Below are 18,618 nucleotides of genomic sequence, written 5' to 3'. Positions count from 1 at the left end.
TCACTGTAAGAATTACTTGATATTCCTGCCACCAGTCTTTTCCTGATCCCTACAAGTTATCCTATACAAACACTGCCTGTAGTGTTCATGGTAAAATACTACTACAGAATTTCCCCAGTTATGTTTAAAGTATCCACATATATTTTAATGGATGCTTTACTCCATTTTTATGTAAGTTTGGATATGCTACATGTTAAACTATTTCTTGGAAATGGAATATCTTAAAAAGGCTCTGAGAAGCCTGCATAATTTTATTTAACTCTGTGACCCCCAAATTTAGCGACTATCCTACAATACTCTTTTTTTTTACAGATATGTATAAAATTTGAAAGATGCAGATGTTCCAAGGAACATAGTTTTGGGGACTGATTTACTTTAAGACTAAACTAGTCATCTAAATATAAAAAGTCTTCATAACTGGGTATCATACTACTAAAGATCAATAGTTAACTTTTTTAATTAGAAGGAAGAAAACACAAAACATTCTAAGTTTTTTTATGAGGGCAGAGAAAGGGTTTTTTGAGGGATGGGGATGGGTTCTCACTGCAATGGTGTTAATATTTAATGGTGTTAAATAAAAATATCATGAAAAATAATGGCTAGCCTTTATCAAAAGTTTACCAAAAGCCAGGCATAGGCACTGTAGGTATATTATTCCCTTTTCATAGATGAAGAAATTGAGGCATAAAAAGAATAAATAATTTTCCCAAGATCAAACAACAAAAAAAAATGATAAGAGTTAGCACTGGAACCAAAGCATTCTGTCTCCATTGCTTACATACTATACAATTTCCAGACATTCTAGAAACGCCAAAAATATAGATAAGGAAAGAAAAATATCAGTGGTTGTCAGTGACTGGGGGAAGGGAGAAGTTGACTACAAAAAGATAAGAAACATTTTGGGAAGAGGGACTTATTCTATATTTGATTGTGGTAGTGATTACACAACTGTGTGCATGTCAAAACTCATGGAAATGACACCTCAATAGTCTGACTTAAAAGAAATTGGGACACAGAGCACATACTTTTCACTAGGCTCCTTGGACACCTGGCACTTGCTTAACAGAGCTGGGAAATACGGCTCCCCTAGGCCAACATCCATTCTTTTTTCTCCAGGAAATTGGTCCACCCTTCAATCCTGGAGGTTACAGAAACATTCCTCAAAGTATCTGAAATATATATTTGTTTCTACCGGTGACTACCAAAGCCAGCCTAATTGGTTTTCTGTTTGTTCTACTTAGCTGTGTCAGCTGGGTCCAGCTGGAGACTGGAGATGCCCTCAATATGCAATGATGTGGGGTAAGTGGTCTTACCTGGAGGCCAAGGGGAGTTAAAAGTTTAATCTGCAAAGGCCTCTAGGCTCCTCCTGTCCCTCCTAGCTTTCTGGAAAGCATTCTGATCACTATGTAGTAGGTGTCACAACCTACTACCTGGGCAAAAACTTAAAGACTCATCCAACCTTTAAAGGGTGATATAGCTAAAAGATTAGGTCTAACAGACCCATATTCAAATTCCCAACTTTCCCACTTAACTAGGTCTGTGGCCTTGGAAACAGCTGAGTCTCATTTTCTTCATTTATAAAAGTAAAGATGTTTATGTATTTGCCCTGCCTCACTCCAAAACAAAGAAAAAACCTGCAGACAGTAAAATAGGATTTTTTTTAAACAGAGAAAATTAGGATAAAGAGAAAGGGAAGTAAATAAGTTAATTACCAAACAGTTAAAACTTAAGAGAATATTTTCAGTGTTCAAAGTGATGTCAGGCTGGGTGTGGTGGCTCACGCCTATAATCCCAGCACTTTGGGAGGCTAAGGTGGGAGGATCGCTTGAGCCCTGGAACTCAAGACCAGCCTGAACAATATAACAAGACCCCGGGTCTACAAACAAACAAACAAACAAACATCAGCCAGGAGTGGTGACTCACACAGGTAGTCCTAGCTACTTGGGAAGCTGAGGCAGGAGGACTGGTTGAGCAGGCAAGTTTGTAGCTGCAGTGAGCTATGATCATGGTGGCAATGTACTCCAGCCTGGACAACAGAGTGACACCCTGTCTCTATTAAAAACAAACAAACAAAAAACCAAAGTGGTTTCAAAGCAGTAGGCCAAGTTCGGCAGAACTCTAATATTAGAACATCACATAGAGAACAAGGAATCCAGTATATGAGAAGGCAAAAACTTAAGAAACTAACCATATTAAAGCTTTTACAAAAAGAAACAGAGGGAAAAGGGTAGAGACTTTTTTTTTTAATTTTTTTTTTTTTTAAAGGGCTGGAGAGCGCCCGTGGGTGTCAAACCGCTCTGACTCCGCAAAGCGGTTGTTAAAACACTGTCGAAGGAACCGCTGAGCTAAAGCCAGCCCGGGAGCAGAGACTCTTAAACTCATTTTAAGTATCTTTAAACACAGAAAGCATAACTTTATACCATTAAGTCTCATTTCCTAAGCTTTTGCTGTTAATACTTCTTGCCTCTCCTCGTGTTTCATTTTTATTGAAACAAAATGTTTCTTCTCCCCAAAATGCCCCTCTCCCTCCTTTCTACTTCACACAGCCTTCTCTCAGTGATTGAGTTAAAATCTTCCTCTGAAACATTTCTTAATTCCTGTCTTCATTGATCTCTTCCTTTACCACCTTTTTGTACTTAATTAATATTACACAGTTCAACAATCAACAAATAATTAAAGGCCTAAATGTAAGATGTGACTGGGCACTAACTGATCCATGTGTGTCTCCTCTTGCCAGCTAGACTGCAAAACTTCTCATGGGCAGCAACTGCATTTCAGACCTTTACATACACAAGCTAAAAGGTAACTCAATAACTATTAGTTAATGTAAATATATATCCTCCAGTGAGCAAATGAATATCATTCTACTCAAAGTACTAGTATTTTAGGGTTCATTACTTAAATGATTAAAAGAAACCATATGTATTCAATCCAACATGTATTGATTCAGCACCTACCATGTGTCAAGAGATGAATTATAAGTACATGTTTTATTTCTCCAGAAGCTTACAACTTTCTAGTGGGGAAGAATAACAAGAAAGCCAGTAAGTATAAATAATTAGTGCTATTTAAGAGGAATAGATAGTACAGGTTACTAGAAAAGCAGAAACAGCCCATCTAATTTGAGGGGCAGTGAAACATCTGGGAATACATCTCAGATCACAGTAGACCTGAGTCCAGAAGACAAACAGGAAATTGTAAAAATGAAATAAAGGAAAACTCTCTAGTTAAGCAACCATAGTAAAACTTTTGCTTTACTCAAAAACCAGAATCTAAAGCTTTCCATATTTCCAGTTCTTCTCCAGAAATGGTTCCTCTATTTGGGCACAGATAGAAAGCAAAAACAGTTACAGGCGATGGCTCACGCCAGCTACTCAGGAGGCTGAGGCAGGAGGATCATTTAAAGCCCAGGAGTTTGAGGCTGCACCAAGCTAAGTGAGCTATGATCATGCCACTGCACTTCAGCCTGGGCAACAGAGTGAGATCCTATCTCTAAAAAAAAAAACCCAAACCACAAACAAACAAAAAAAACAGTTACAGAAGATGATGGGGAGCTTTATAATGAATGGATAGATCAGGCTGACAATATCCAAACCATTAATCAATCTTAGCATTAAAAAAGGAAACAATCAGACATTATATGCCTCCCAATATATATGAGTGGGTTGCATAGAAAAAAATCAGAAATAAACATGGAAAAAATTCTCTCTCCCATTTTAGAATATCCTCAATAATCACTGAATGCTTCCATAGAGGTGAACCTTGAAGCTGGGGAACAAAGGTAGTAGAGAAACTTTTTTTACTTGATACCAAATTTTGTATCTCATATAAGTATCATTTATTTTAAAAATAAATTAAAATAAAATATCTCCAGTAATTCAACCATCAATAATATCTGGTGTTTTTTTCTTCCCACGCAGTTTTGTTTTATATGCTGCATTTTGTCATTAATATTACAATGTATTTTCTTACATATTAAAAAGGCTTTTTGAAAATGTGATTTAAAGTGAGTATACAGAATATTATCACATGAATGCTGTTTATTTTTATTTTTGTTCTTACAGAAAATACTGTGATGAATATCCATATATAAATATTTGTACATATCTGGTTATTTCCTTTGGGAAGTAATTACTTGGATCACAAAATATGGCTATAAGTCTCTTGAAATATATGGTAAAAGCCTTTTCATATAATGTGACTGGGAGTAATGGTTGGTCAAAAAATCATTTAATATGAGGATTCATTAAAAAAAGATGTTATACATGTACCTTAAACATTTTAATTTAAAATCTAAAAATACTAAAGCATCATCTATGATTTCTAGTTTGTGTTTCCTTAAAATGGCTCAAGAGCACAAGAACTTAATGATACAAAGCATTATCAGTGCAAAATCCTAAATTGTTACAATTTTACTTACGTTTAGCTTTCTAAACTACACCTAATTTGATACAAAGTTTTTGAGTCACTTGTCTTCATCCAATCTATCCAAAGCATTCCAATTAATTTTTGTAGAAACAATTTTTTTAAACTCCTATTTTAAATTGTTATATTCATTAAATTGGCAACTAAGAAGCTTGGTGAATTTGGCAGAGATGGATGGTTGCCTTCTATCTAAAAAGGTTTTTTTTAATTTAGACTCCTGATAGCAGAGGTGGATTCTCTGTACCCTTGATAACACAAAATTCTGTGTTATAATATTTTAGCTTTGGAAATTTGACAAATGATAAACAATATCATGTTTTAGTTTGCCTTTGAAAGTTTTAATATGAAGCTGTACTATTCTTACACGATTAAACTGAAAAGAGTAGGCAGTACAATGTAACAAACAGGGAAGGACAAGTCCTAGAGTCACACTTCTTGGGTCTGAGTCCTGTTTTCACCATTTATTAGTTATGTACAATCTTAGGCAAGTTACTTAACCTATTTACAGAGTAGTGCTGTGAGGATTAAATAAAATAACGCACTTACCACACACAATGTCTGTAATCACTCTGTAAATGTTAGCCATTCACTTATATACAAATATCACTAATGAAGCAAGTTGCCCTTGGTATAAGAAACATGATTTGTGGTGTCAGCAAATTTTTTATTTATTTATTTATTTTTGAGATAGAGTCTCACTCTGTTGCCCAGGCTGGAGTGCAGTGGCCTCATCAGAGCTCACAGCAACCTCGAACTCCTGGGCTCCAGTGATCTTCCTGCCTCAGCGTTCTGAGTAGCTGGGACTACAGGCCTGTACCACCACACCGGCTAATTTTTCTATTTTATGTAGAGATGGGGTCTCACTCTTGCTCAGACTTGTCTCAAACTCCCACCCTCAAGCAATCCTCCCACCTCAGCCTCTCAGAGTGCTAGGATTATAGGTATGAGCCACTGTGCCCGGCCAGAAAATTTTAATATCAGTTCTTATATTTGTCATATGTTTCCCTGTGTGTACATGCAACACAGAAAAAAAAAATCCTACAAGGATGAACATTCTTTCTACATTCCTTTTTTTCTGTTTATTTTTCTGTAACATTAAAAATGAATCATTTCCTTGGGCTTATTTTTCTATAATGATTTTCTACAGTAAAATGTATTACATTTTAAATAAAAAATGAGTTTCTTAACATAAGGATGATACACTAATAGGAACTGATAAATTAAAGCTTACGCCTTAAAACACACAAATTCTTAAGTTATATAATGGAATGCAAAATAACTGTAAAATTACAAAATTCAGTGACCTGAATCACTCTAAGGTAGAAGAATTCTTGGCGTAATATACAGCTGTATCATAGCTACTAGCAGTTTCCTACCTCACTCCTACTCATACCCTTAAACTTCCCAACCTCCCCTGTAGTGAAATTCTCACCACCATCCCAAAGTTTATAGCAGGAGAAATAGACAAACAAGCAATATGCAAAGCATGGAAATATCCCTGAGGATTTATCTAAGAGCTTAGGAAAAATGTTGCTCTTTGAGTTAAACTATGAGATAGTAGTTTAAATCAAAGATATTTAGAGAGTCATCTTATAGAGAGTAACAACTTCTAGTCCAGTAGGACTTGCCCAGTGATTCTCAATGAGTGTTCCACTACATTTTAATCCATGTGTAAAATTTATTTTCATAACTACATAACTTTCATACTACAAGAGTGTTCAAAAATTGTGTTGAGCTAAGCAGATCATACAACCCAGTTTAGAGCAGGTAGATTTATGACAAATAAGAACTAAAAATAACCCAGGGTTTAATGTCAAAGCAGATTCAAGGAACGATTACATGATTGCCTAAATGTATTCCTTTCTTAGGTATATTTGGTCAAGAGTTGGGAAAGGTGGGCTCACAAGGGCAGCAAACACTTGCACTCAAAAAGTAACAATGTGAATGGTATATTAATTGCATTTATTATAAGCCATATGAGAAACTATTATACTGGAAGAGCAATGATACATTCTGCTGACTTGGTTAGTTTTGTTTGGAACCGTTTAAACCCTTCTAGAGTCTAATCTGAAAGTTAACATTTTGAAAGAATGTGCCAATTAGATGGGGAATAGATTAGGGGGAGGAGATGAGTACTGGAAAACTAATAAGAAGTACAGAGACAAATACAAGCAGTACCTATAAACCCACTGTCCAGGGAAAGGGTGCCCCATCAGGTTACCTAGATTGCCTAGTATACTTGTTAGGTTTATTTCTTTTTTTTTTTTTTGAGACAGAGTCTCGCTTTGTTGCCCGGGCTAGAGTGAGTGCCGTGGCATCAGCCTAGCTCACAGCAACCTCAAACTCCTGGGCTTAAGCGATCCTACTGCCTCAGCCTCCCGAGTAGCTGGGACTACAGGCATGCGCCACCATGCCCGGCTAATTTTTTCTATATAGATTTTTAGCTGTCCAAATCATTTCTTTCTATTTTTGGTAGAGACGGGGTCTCACTCTTGCTCAGGCTGGTCTCGAACTCCTGACCGCGAGCGATCCACCCGCCTCGGCCTCCCAGAGTGCTAGGATTACAGGCGTGAGCCACCGTGCCCGGCCTAGGTTTATTTCTATTGAGGGAATAGTTTTACCAAGTTAACAAAACCTGATACCATTAAATATTCAAATCATAAAATAAAGTCCCCTTATCCTGATTCCATGCTTAGAACAACTCAAAATCCCTAATATTTAGAATAAATCCCAAAGGTTTAATATTTGCTGAATGATGATTCATCATACCACTTTCTCTTAATTCAGTTTCTCATGGAAGGCTGGTTTGAGAAATGACGTCAAATTTGAGAAGGGAGGTCAAGCATGAAAATAAGTTTAGATTTTTGGAGATTCAGTAATTAAAATATGATGATAACATCATTTCAATCAATTTAGATCAAACGGAATTCTTATGACTGAGTCACCCTGAAATAAAAATTACAAAACAGATGCTAAGTGGGAATTAGCTTTCCCACCACCTCTTCCTCAGTTTTAACAATCAAGTCCACTGAGTATACCACATTAGGGAACTGGGACTAACAATGGGGAAATAAAGTTAATGAAATTCTGAGAATTAGGTGGTCTTCACCATCTATATCCGTAGTTTTGGTTCTATGCACTTTTTTTTTTTTTTTTTGAGACAGGGTTTCACTCTGTCCCCAAGACTAGAGTGCAGTGGCATCATCATAGCTCACTGCAAACTCAAAACTCCTGGGCTCAAGTGATCCTCCTGCCTCAGCCTCACAAGTAGCTGGGACAATAGGCACATGCCACCACGCCTGGCTAATTTTTCTATTTTTCATAGAGACAGGGTCTTGCTCTTGCTTAGGCTGGTCTTGAACTCCTGGCTTCAAGTGATCCTCCCTCCTCAGCCCCCCAAAGTGCAAGGATTATAAGAGGGAGCTGCCACACCTGGCCCAGACTTTATTTTTCACGTGACAATGCCTTGTACTGGAAAGTGGGGAGAAAAAAGCAAGGTAGCAGAACAGTATGCTACCACTTAGATAAAAAATGTGTGAGTGAATACTCGTATATTCACTGAATATCTCTGGAAGGATACAAAAGAAAACTGGAGACAAAAGTCACTTGTAGAGAGAGGAAGTGTGTGGCTGGGGGATGAGATAAGAGGGAGACTTTTGCCTTTTGGGCCTTTTTTTTTTTTTTTTTTTTTTTGCCCCATTCCTCCTCCTCCCTTTTGGGCCTTTTGAATTTTGTATCATGTGCAAGTATTACATTTTAACTAAATTAAAAGGAATTAATAATATATATACATTTTCTTAAATGGTTATATAAACACCTGAATCTTAGGGAAGACTTAGGGTTTCTTAAGCCTAAAAGTACATGATTATAATTATTCTAGCTTGTTTTGATGAATTTGCCCTTACTCTCCCTGTTAGAATAATCCAGTATCTTTTCTGGAAATATTCACAAGGAGGAAAAATATTCTAATCCTTTCTACTGCCTTCTTAAACTCAGAACTGGAAAAATATATACAATTGGCCCTCTGTATCTGTGGGTTCTACCCCCATGGTTTCAACCAACTGTGGTTCAGAAATATTTGGAAAAAAATTCCATCTGTACTAAATATGTATAGACTTTTTCCTTGTCATTATTCCCTAAACATTAACAACAATTTACATGACATTTGCATTGTATTAGGTATTATAAGTAATCTAGAAATGATTTAAAGTATACAGGGCATAGGATATAGGATATGTGCATAGGATATAGCAAATACTATACCACTTTATGTCAGAAACTTGAGCATCCTCAGCTTCTGGTATCCTTGGGAGGTCCTGGAACCAATCCCCCATGGATACCATGGGATGACTCGTGTGTGTGTGTGTGTGTGTGTGTGTGTGTGTGTGTGTGTGTGTCCCCGCCCACGCTCCAAAGATCTTTTTAGAGCCCTTGATTACCTACTAAAGGTATTTCTGATGCTTTTAAGATAGACTGTGTATAAAAGGATATACCAATAAAATAGTATTCAACTCTCAAATGGACAAGGTAATATAAACTAATTTAAAAACTCAATTTTGGCTGGGTCAGGTGGCTCACACCTGTAATCCTTAGCACTCTGGGTGGCCGAGGCGGAAGGATCTCTTGAGCTCAAGAGTTGGAGACCAGCCTGAACAAGAGTGAGACTCTGTCTCTACATAAAATAGAAAAATTAGCCAGGCATCCTGGCGTGTGCCTGTAGTCACACCTACTTGGGAGGATGTGGCAAGAGGATCACCTGAGCCCAGAATTTTGAGGTTGCAGTGACCTATGATGATGCCTCTGCGCTACTCTACCCAGAGCAACAGAGCAAGGCTCTGTCTCCAAAAAAAGAAAAAAACCCTCAATCTTCATGATTTGGACTAAGGTCACTACCCTATAATACTTGTGCCTAATTTCTGCAATACCAGAAGTCAATAGGGTAAAGTATGCCCTAGGAGCTTCAAAAAAAAAGGGTAGATCGCCCTTTGAGAATTAAACTAAGAAATCAACAAAAGATGATGCTATTTATACAAGCTTTTATAACATAATGGTTCTTAACCCTTATGTTCCAACACTTGTGAAGACTGTAGTACATCCCTATCGTTTACAGTGGCTGGTCACCACCATATCTCCCGGGCTAAAATCAGAACATATACTGAAGTTTGAAAATGCCCCCTTTCTCTTAGGGGACCCTTCCTTCCCCAGCAGAGGAATCACACACTGACTTAAGGAGATATGACTCCTAGGTCTAAGACTTAACTGTAACAAGACCTAACATATTAACTTCATTTTTTGGCTGGGTGTGTTGGCTCACTCCTATAATCTCAGAAATTTGGGAGGCCAAGCCACGAGGATCTTTTGAGGCCAGAGTTTGACATCAGACTGGGTAACACAATGACACCCCATCTCTACAAAAATTTTAAAAATTAGCCAGGTGTGGTGGCACACACCTGTAGTCCTAGCTACTCCAGAAGCTAAGGTGGGAGGATCACTTGAGCCCAGGAGTTTCATGGTTACAGTGAGCTATGCACCAGACTGTGTGACAGAGCAAGACCCTGTCTCTGAAAAAAACAACAAAGAACTTTGTTTTAAAAAATCTCTCAATTCTGGACTCATATCTCCAACTGCCTCCTAGTTAATTCTACATGGATGTCTAAGTCATCTATCCTTTCACCTTAACATACTGAAAATAGAACCCTTAATATGTACCCTCTCAAAACTGCTCCTCTCAACTGTCACTAACTTAGTAAATAGAACCATCATCCTCTCAGTTTCTCAAGCTCCAAAGGATTCATCCTTGATTTCACTTTTCCTCAATTCTCTACATTCAATTCATTGACTCTGCCTTTATAATATGTTCCCAAATTGTCCATTTCTCTTCATTTCCATTACCACTACTTTAGACCAAACTACCAACTCTTAGACTATATCTGCTTCCTAAATTCTCCAGCCACACTAGCCTTCTGTCCTTAAATACTCCAAACTTATTTCTATTTTGTGGCCAAGCCACTTTCTGCTTAAAATATTCTTCCCACATACTAACCACTCAATCAAAAGTAACTCCACCCTCACCTCCAATCATCCTCTACAGCAGTATCTTATATTCCCCCCCCCACAGTACTTATCACTATCGGAAACTAGCTTATGCACTTATTGCCCACGCCTCTTACTTGACTGTGAGCTCCATGAGAGCAGGAACTACGTCCATTGTACCTAGAATAGGTAAAATTATTTGGCATATAAGCGATGCTTAATAGCTGCTGAATGAAGAAACATATCTAAAGAAAGACTACGTCAAAGATAATGGTCAGCCAGGAGAGAATAGTTACAAAATATTAAAAAATGTCAATGTGAGGATGCCCAACTATGGTAAGCACTAAAACTGTGCCATGATATTCCAGTTCTCCTTTCAGATATGTGATAAGTTTATACTTCCGCTTCATCTTGAAATTGGCATGGCCATATGACTTGCTCTGGCCAATGAACTATCAATATAAACAGAAGCCATTAGAGTCAGTTTGTGTGATTCACTCCCATTACCTCACCTCTATCATGGTAACCAGGAATAGGCCAGAAAGTTAAGAGTCTTGCTGTCCACATTCCACAGCAAGGACATCATAAAGCAAAGCCCCCAGACAACTCACATGTAACATGAATTGAGGAGAAATAAACCTTTGTTATGCTAAGCCACTGAAATTTGAGGGTTATTACTGCAAAATAACCTAGTCCACCTAAATTGATAAACCACCCAAGCAACGTTGTAGACACAGAATGATTTAGTCATCCCCATTACAATGCAAACTGATGCCACTAAATACACATACTTAATTTCCTTCTGATTACAGTCCTCTGTTGGTATCCAAAGGGGACTGGTTCCAGGACCCCCACAGACACCAAAATCTGTGGTTGTTCCTGTCGCCAAGTCAGCCATCCATATTCATGGGTTCTGCATAGGTTACTCGAAGATACAGAGGGCTGACTATATTATTTAGTTTCCAAACAGGCCTGTCAACAAGGAGAGAAAAAACTTTATATGAACTTTTAAGGATTCCTGCCCCTAATGCTATTTTTTAGTAAACTGATAATTCACTCAAATAATGAAATGTCACGCTACACAGGCTTCCTGAGAAATAATCTGCCAGCTTTTCTTCATCTGTAAACATAATTTCTAGGTGAGAACAACTACTTTTTGTTTCCTTATTTTCTATTCCAACTATTCAATAATTAAGTAATTATTGAACCCAGGCCACCATAGAGGAATAGAGTGGAAAGGTAGATTGGTTAAAATGCAGAAGTCCCTGAATACTGGATCAGAAATTTGGACTTGATCTTGTGGACAAAACAGACTTACTGAGAAACTCTGCATAGGAGTCATATGATGAAAACTATTCTTGAAGATGATTTATATGGCAGTTGTGAAATTAGGGTAACTGCAACAAGAAGGCCAAGAGAGCTAGTTTTCAACCGCTGTGCTATGAACCCTCTATGGATGAGAGGCCAAATTTTAATCAATGTGTATGCTTTATCTTTGCCACAACAGCAAACATATCATTATTGATGATATTAAGTGGCATAGGGAATGGCTATGGCATACATTTTTGCAAATAAGAATAAAAGGTACACTGAAACATCAAGCTGGCATTAAAGTAAGATCTGGTGATGGACAAAACTACACTTTGTGAGTAGGAAGGGCAGTCTGGGCAGTAATTGCTTAATAGTTATGAAAGCAACCAAGTGAACAATGGATGCTTTACTGTCACTAGGAGACATTTTATATTGTAAAAATGGGTTATACTCTGGTTGGTTTGTATTTTGAATTCTTTTGAGGTACTCAGAGCATTTGTGTAATATTCCAACAAGTTTGTCTATCCCCAACAACAACCCATTCCTTCATTTCTTCACATATTTAACAAATATTAAGTACATGTTACAGGCTAATTACCATTTTAGGTACTGGGGAAAGATCAGTGGACAAAAAAACAAAAAAGTTCCTACCCTCCTGAAGCTTATATTCTAGTGGCATTTAAATTCCATTCTAAGATTCTTTCCCAAATCCTATTATATGGGAGTAGTCTTTTAAAATGCCTTTAGAAGAAATCATTTATGATTAATTCACACTAAGATGTAAAAGACGAATATTGTCCCCAGAGGTCTCCCCTCCTCCCCAGAGGTCTCCTAATGAAAAGTAACTACTTCACAGATTCTCAGAGTTGGAAATGACCCTGGAGACAATTTCAATTTACAGATGAGATTAAGTGACTTGCCTAAGAACAGTCAATTATTAATAATAGGAGAGCCAGGCTTAGAGCTGTGACTTCCAGTAATAGTGCCTTTCCCACCATAACACCAAGATGCGTGTCTTAGGCCAGACGCGGTGGCTCATGCCTGTAATCCTAGCACTCTGGGAGGCCGAGGCGGGAGGATCACTCGAGGTCAGGAGTTCGAGACCAGCCTGAGCAAGAGCGAGACCCCGTTTCTACTAAAAATACAAAGATTATATGGACAGCTAAAAATATATACAGAAAAAATTAGCCGGGCATGGTGGTGCATGCCTGTAGTCCCAGCTACTCGGGAGGCTGGGGCAGAAGGATCACTTGAGCCCAGGAGTTTGAGGTTGCTGTGAGCTAGGCTGATGCCACAGCACTCACTCTAGCCCGGGCAAGAGTGAGACTCTTGTCTCAAAAAAAAGAAAAAAAAAAAAAAAGATTATACCAGTGAGAAGAGAACATGCTAGAAAGAGCATCTCATGACTCATACATAAGTGGTAGGCTTCTGGGTGACTCGTTCAAGGCAAAAAGAATTGCAGGCAATGTGTAAAGCTGAAGGAGAGAGAGGTGGTTACAGGGAAGTCAAATAGGGGGACCTTCCAGCCTTTCAGAGTACCCTTTCTCCTATTTCCGCTTTCACCATGCCACAAGAACAAGGATGGTACATTTAATACAAATGTCTCCAAAATTAATGGACATAAGCTGTTAGTAAAGAAATACTTTGAAATGAGCAAGATATAGTAAGCATAGCGTTTGAACCTGGCAAAGAAAAGTCAAATTATATCCTATCCAATTTGAAAAATGTATGTCCTAGTAAAAGTACCATTTGTATTAAGTTTAGTGTTTTGGTTTTTTTAAAATTTACTTTCCTAAATACATTTTCCAGAAAGCACCAAATTAACTGATATAGATCAACAAGTATAATGATTGGTAAAACATCAATGTAATATTAACTGGTGTGATGTTACGATGCATCCTGTTACTGGACAAGCATTTTTAAAGATAGTTCCTACTCCCCCAAAAGAAAAGTTATACTCACTTCTTGCTTGTAAAACCTTAGCAATCTATACATTTAAAAGACTAAAACTAGCCCTTTAATCTTTCAAAATGAAGATTTATGATCAACAAACTTAAGCCTTATTTAGTATTTTAATAAAAAAAAATTTTTTTTAATCTTTCCAAAAGAGGGGAAAGGGAAAGGCCTTGCTAAGAAATAACTAAAAAATAAGCTTAGTGCAAAAAATAAAGTAAAACAAAAAAAGATTAATTTTACGAGTTTTAGGAAGAATATAAATTGACAGACATCAAAGGTCTTCATTAAAATCTCATTATGTGTCTCTGTAATGGCAGTTTACATACCTAAGATGAAAATTATGAGAATCCCAACTTATTTTAGTGGTTCCACCATTCTTTTAGCTTTCTAGGTATAAAACCTTAGAGATATCATAGACTTTTACATTGTTCTCTATAGTTAATCATCACGTTCTAATATTTCTTCTTTCAAAATGTCTCTTTTGAATACAAAGCAAAATTCCCAATTTCAAAAGAACACATACAAAAAACAAATGCTACAACCATTAAAAAAATTTTTCAAAGAATAGAAAATACATGTGATGTGCTGATTCAAGGGAAAAAAATTCACAAGGAGAAAACTGTATAATCCCAGTTTTATAAAAAGGAAAATGGTTGTCAGCATAAAAAAGGACTTGGAAGAAATCACATTAAAATATTAACAGTTGTTCTGCTTGGGGGGTTTTACAAGTGATTCCCCCCCCCACACACGCTTTCTCTACATTCCTCAATTTCCTACGATGAACATGTATTATTTTTAAACTTAGAAGAAAAGTTACTTAAGTAATTGTCTCATTTATCATTCCTTGTGCATTCTCCTTGCTCCCATCTATCTCCCATAGCCTCTCCCCTCCCAGAGGACTCCAACAACAGCCTCCCTGAGGTATCTGAGCCAGCGTCTTCCCAATTTTAATATCGCTTGTACTCATGCTCCTAAAATTCATCATTCATATGTATCTATAGAACATGCAAGCAGAGGCTGGCCACATAAACAATCAACTTAAAACGGGGTTTCTGAACCTCAGCACCACTGACATTTGCGGTAACTATTTCTTACGGAGGGACCGTCCTATTGTAGGATGTTTCACCCCTCCTCCACAGTATGACATTGCCAAATGTCCCCTGGGGGGCAAAATTGCTCCAGTTGAAAAGCACTGACAGAAAAGTTTTTAAACTTCCAAAATCATATCTTGCTCTCTGCTCATATACATATACAACAAATCTAAACCCCTCTGACATATGTCTCTTATACAACACTCCTCACAGTCTTGCCCCACATAATCTTATTTTTCTCAACAGGAACTTTCTAAATAGACCAGACTTACTATTCCCCTAGAAAAATCATTTTTATTCCCAATTCCAAGTCTTTGAACACAGTTCCCTCACTAACATTCCCTACCCACCCTTCTATTCAATGCCTACATAAATCCTTCCGTTGTTGGTTCTTTGCAGAAGCTTTACTCAGTTCAGTTCAACATTCATCCACTGTACTAATGAAGAGTATCATATAGATTTTTGTTGTTGTTCATCTCATATCCCAAACTAGACTAACCTTTCTAAAGTTGGCGGCTCAGACATATTTCTCTTGTATAGCCAATTGGATCTACCACTATGCTGGGCTTAGAGACAATCAAAAGTTTGATAACTGATGAACAAAATTCAAAAGCTCTGCAATAAATAAGTGTAAACTCCCAATTTCTTATGAAGTGATTTTGTTTTTGAACTTTATTTCTTGTCATGAAGCTTAAAATACAGAGTAACCACTCAGTAAGTTTTAAGAATGAAAACATTAATGTATGATGGTTTATTTTAAAGTAATACATAGGTTGCTGACACTAACACTTTCAGGAAATGATACAAAGGAATTAAAAATATAAATTATGGCCTGGTGCAGTGGCTCATGCCTGTGACCCCAGCACTTTGGGAAGTGGAGGCAGAAGGATCACTTGAGGCAAGGAGTTGGAGACTAGCCTGAGCAAGACAGCAAGACCCTGTCTCTACAAAAACATACAAAAATCATGGCCAGGCTCAGTGGCTCACGCCTGTAATCCTAGCACTCTGGGAGGCTGAGGCAGGAGGTTGAGGTCAGGAGTTCAAGATGAACCTGAGCAAGAAAATAGGAAATGGAAAATAAAAAATAAGCTAGGCATGGTGGTAAGCCCCTGTAGTCCCAGCTACTTGGGAGGCTGAGGCAGGAGAATGGCTTGAGCCCAGGAGTTTGAGGTTGCAGTAAGCTATGATGACACCACTGCACTCTAGCCTGGGAGACAGAGCGAGACTCAGTCTCAAAAAAAGAGAAGAAAAATCAGCAGGGCATGGTGGCATGGGCCTGTAGTCCCAGCTACTTGGAAGGCAGAGGCAAGAGGATTGAGGATCCCTTGAGCCCAGCCCTGGAATTTGAGGTTGCAGTGAGCTATGACCACACACCACCGTACTCTAGCCTAGGCCACAGAAACCCTGTCTCAAAAATAAATAAATACATACATACACACACACACACACACACACACACACACACACACAGGGACCTTATAAACTCCATTTATCTTAAAATAGTCAATGGATTTTTTTTTTTGCTCAGGCACAAAACTTAGGTATAGTCAATAAGAGCAAGGAATTTGAATGAATGGTCTGTGAATGAACATATGTGAACACAAGGCACATTAACACATATATCTCCAAAGCTGAAGTAAAGTGAAACGAAAGCACTTTGTAAACTAAAGAGCCACATATAAAGGAGGCAGTAGAGTAGCATAGTTAAAAGCATGGAGCCAGCCTGCTTGGGTTTCATTGATACTAGCTGTGTAACCTTGTTTGGTAAAGTTACAGTACTTAACTTCCCTGTGACTCAGTTTCCTCACTGTCAAAATGGGGATAATATCTGTCCCAAAGCAAAGCTCTTAATACAGTGCTTAGCACATAGAATGCACAAAATAAAACTTGGCCATCATTATTTTTACAATGGCTAATATTATTATTAGCTAATGTTAGTTATTAGCCAAGTAAAAGCCTCAGTGGGTAAAGTACTAATTCACGTCTGAAGCTGGTTTCAAAGAAAAAAACGGGTTAACCATTTTACACAAGTTTAAGCTATTAGGTGGACCAGTTTCTCAGAATTCTTGCAAATTCTGAACTGGTGATTATTACAGAACTAATTTCTCTTACATTTTTTTAAATCTGCAAACAAACTGACATAGATACTTCTGTTTTCAAGGAACTCTATAAGCCAAAAGAAAACAAATCAACTCTTTGTTATCTCCATATTTAAGCCAATTTAAGAGAGTAGTAAAAGCCTAGGTACTGTTACAGAACAACTTTTCAGAAAATACAATGAGGTTTTTTAAAGTTGCAATCAGCAATTCTTATGCAGTTATGTCAAGTTTTTGTCCAGCGAAACAAAAGCTCATCTGTCAGGGAACCAAGGACGCGTCAGAAAATAAGGAAATGCCACAGTCAGGCCCAGGCGGCTCTCGGGAAAACCTGTCCTCCAAACAGCTCGCCTCTCAGAGTTCTGTCCTTCCCCTTCCCCAGTGCAGATGTCGGCTCCACCCGCAGATAAGTAAGTGACAGCAGGCTCTGTCCACGCCTCTCCCGCCAAGGCCCCTCCAACCCATGCATCCGGAGGCCTCCAGCGCCGCTGCCCGACCCTCCTCTCCGCAGCCGGCTGAAGGACTCCGCGGAGAGCCGGGGGCTCCACCCGCCTCGCCGCCCAGCCCCGCCACCCCGGCGGCCCCGCGACCCCCGCAGCCCCGCCGCGGGCCCGACCGAGCGGAAGCCGCCGCGGGGCCTGCAGGTGGGCCCAGGGCGCGGCCAGGCCGGGCTGGTGAAGCCCTGGCACGGGAGGGCAGCGGCGGGCCCGGGGCTCGCACCGGCTCGGCCGTCACTTACCGGCGCCTCATGGTACCGCGGCGCCTCAGCCCAGCGCTGGCGCTGACGAACCGCGCCGGCAGCCTAGAGCGTCCCTCGGCTCCCAGGCCGGGCCCCACTCAGGGCCATTCAAACACAGCCGCGCGCGCGGCCCGCCGGGATAGCTACCGCTGTGGTCGCCTCGTGGCTCCGCCCAGCGCTCGCCCCGCCCCTCTCGTGTCGCGAACGCTCGGAGGGAGAATAGGACGTGTGGCTTACAGTGCCCCCTGGTGGCCAGAGGTAGAGGCACGCACGGTAGCCTTGCTAAGGCGCGTCAAGAAATACTGCGGCCAGAACTGAGGGCGGCTAAAAGTCAAGGGATGACGCTGCACTAGGGATGGGCTAGTGGGGCAGCCCGTGCCTAAGAATTGTACCAGGAGGTGCAAATAATCTGTTATAAAAATATGGTTCGGGGAGAGATTTATTCATTCACTTCCATTTAAATATACCAAGGCATAGTATTTAAAAGCGTGGACTCTGTAATTATGTGAGTTTCGGCAAGTCACATAATCTCCTGTGCTTTGCTTTTCTCATCTGAAAAATGGGGGTAGTAACAATAGCATCTGCCTCTTAGTGTTCTTGTGAGGATTAAATGAATTCAAACATATAAGGTGCTTAGAGGAGTGTCTGGCATGGGGTAAGCACTGCATAATTGTTAGCTATTATTTTTTAATTCCTCTTATGTACCAAACTTTGTGCTAGACTCTCAAGGACACAAGAAATGTACATGATGCAGAACGTGTCCTCAGGAAGCAGGTTCAGTCTCTTCGGGATGGGGAACACTAAATTAGAGTATGAGGTGACGGTTAGTCTGGCGCTCATGTACTTTTAATTACTGAGAGCAATTCTCTTCATTTTAGTGGAGCCAGAGTCTACCCATATTCAAAGGTAAGCCACTGGTCAAGGTTAAACAAACTGTGACAGGAGCAAGTTTGTCTTTGGTGGTCCT

General features: G+C 39.2%; 1 protein-coding gene across 1 annotated transcript in view; it reads right to left on the bottom strand.

The window, feature by feature from the left end:
- KATNBL1 (katanin regulatory subunit B1 like 1) overlaps nt 1–17,796 on the bottom strand; it is a 46,304-nt gene extending 28,508 nt beyond the window's left edge. Inside the window, exon 1 of the mRNA XM_045527636.1 lies at nt 17,652–17,796. The gene's annotated coding sequence lies outside the window, so the exon portion shown is untranslated. The remainder of the gene's footprint in view (nt 1–17,651) is intronic.
- Nucleotides 17,797–18,618: the final 822 nt, after the last annotated feature.

The sequence above is a fragment of the Lemur catta genome, chromosome 1, assembly GCF_020740605.2.
Source record: "Lemur catta isolate mLemCat1 chromosome 1, mLemCat1.pri, whole genome shotgun sequence".
Taxonomy (NCBI): Eukaryota; Metazoa; Chordata; class Mammalia; order Primates; family Lemuridae; genus Lemur; species Lemur catta.
Note: the sequence above shows the minus strand (reverse complement) of the source record. Positions and strands in the feature narration are given on the sequence as shown.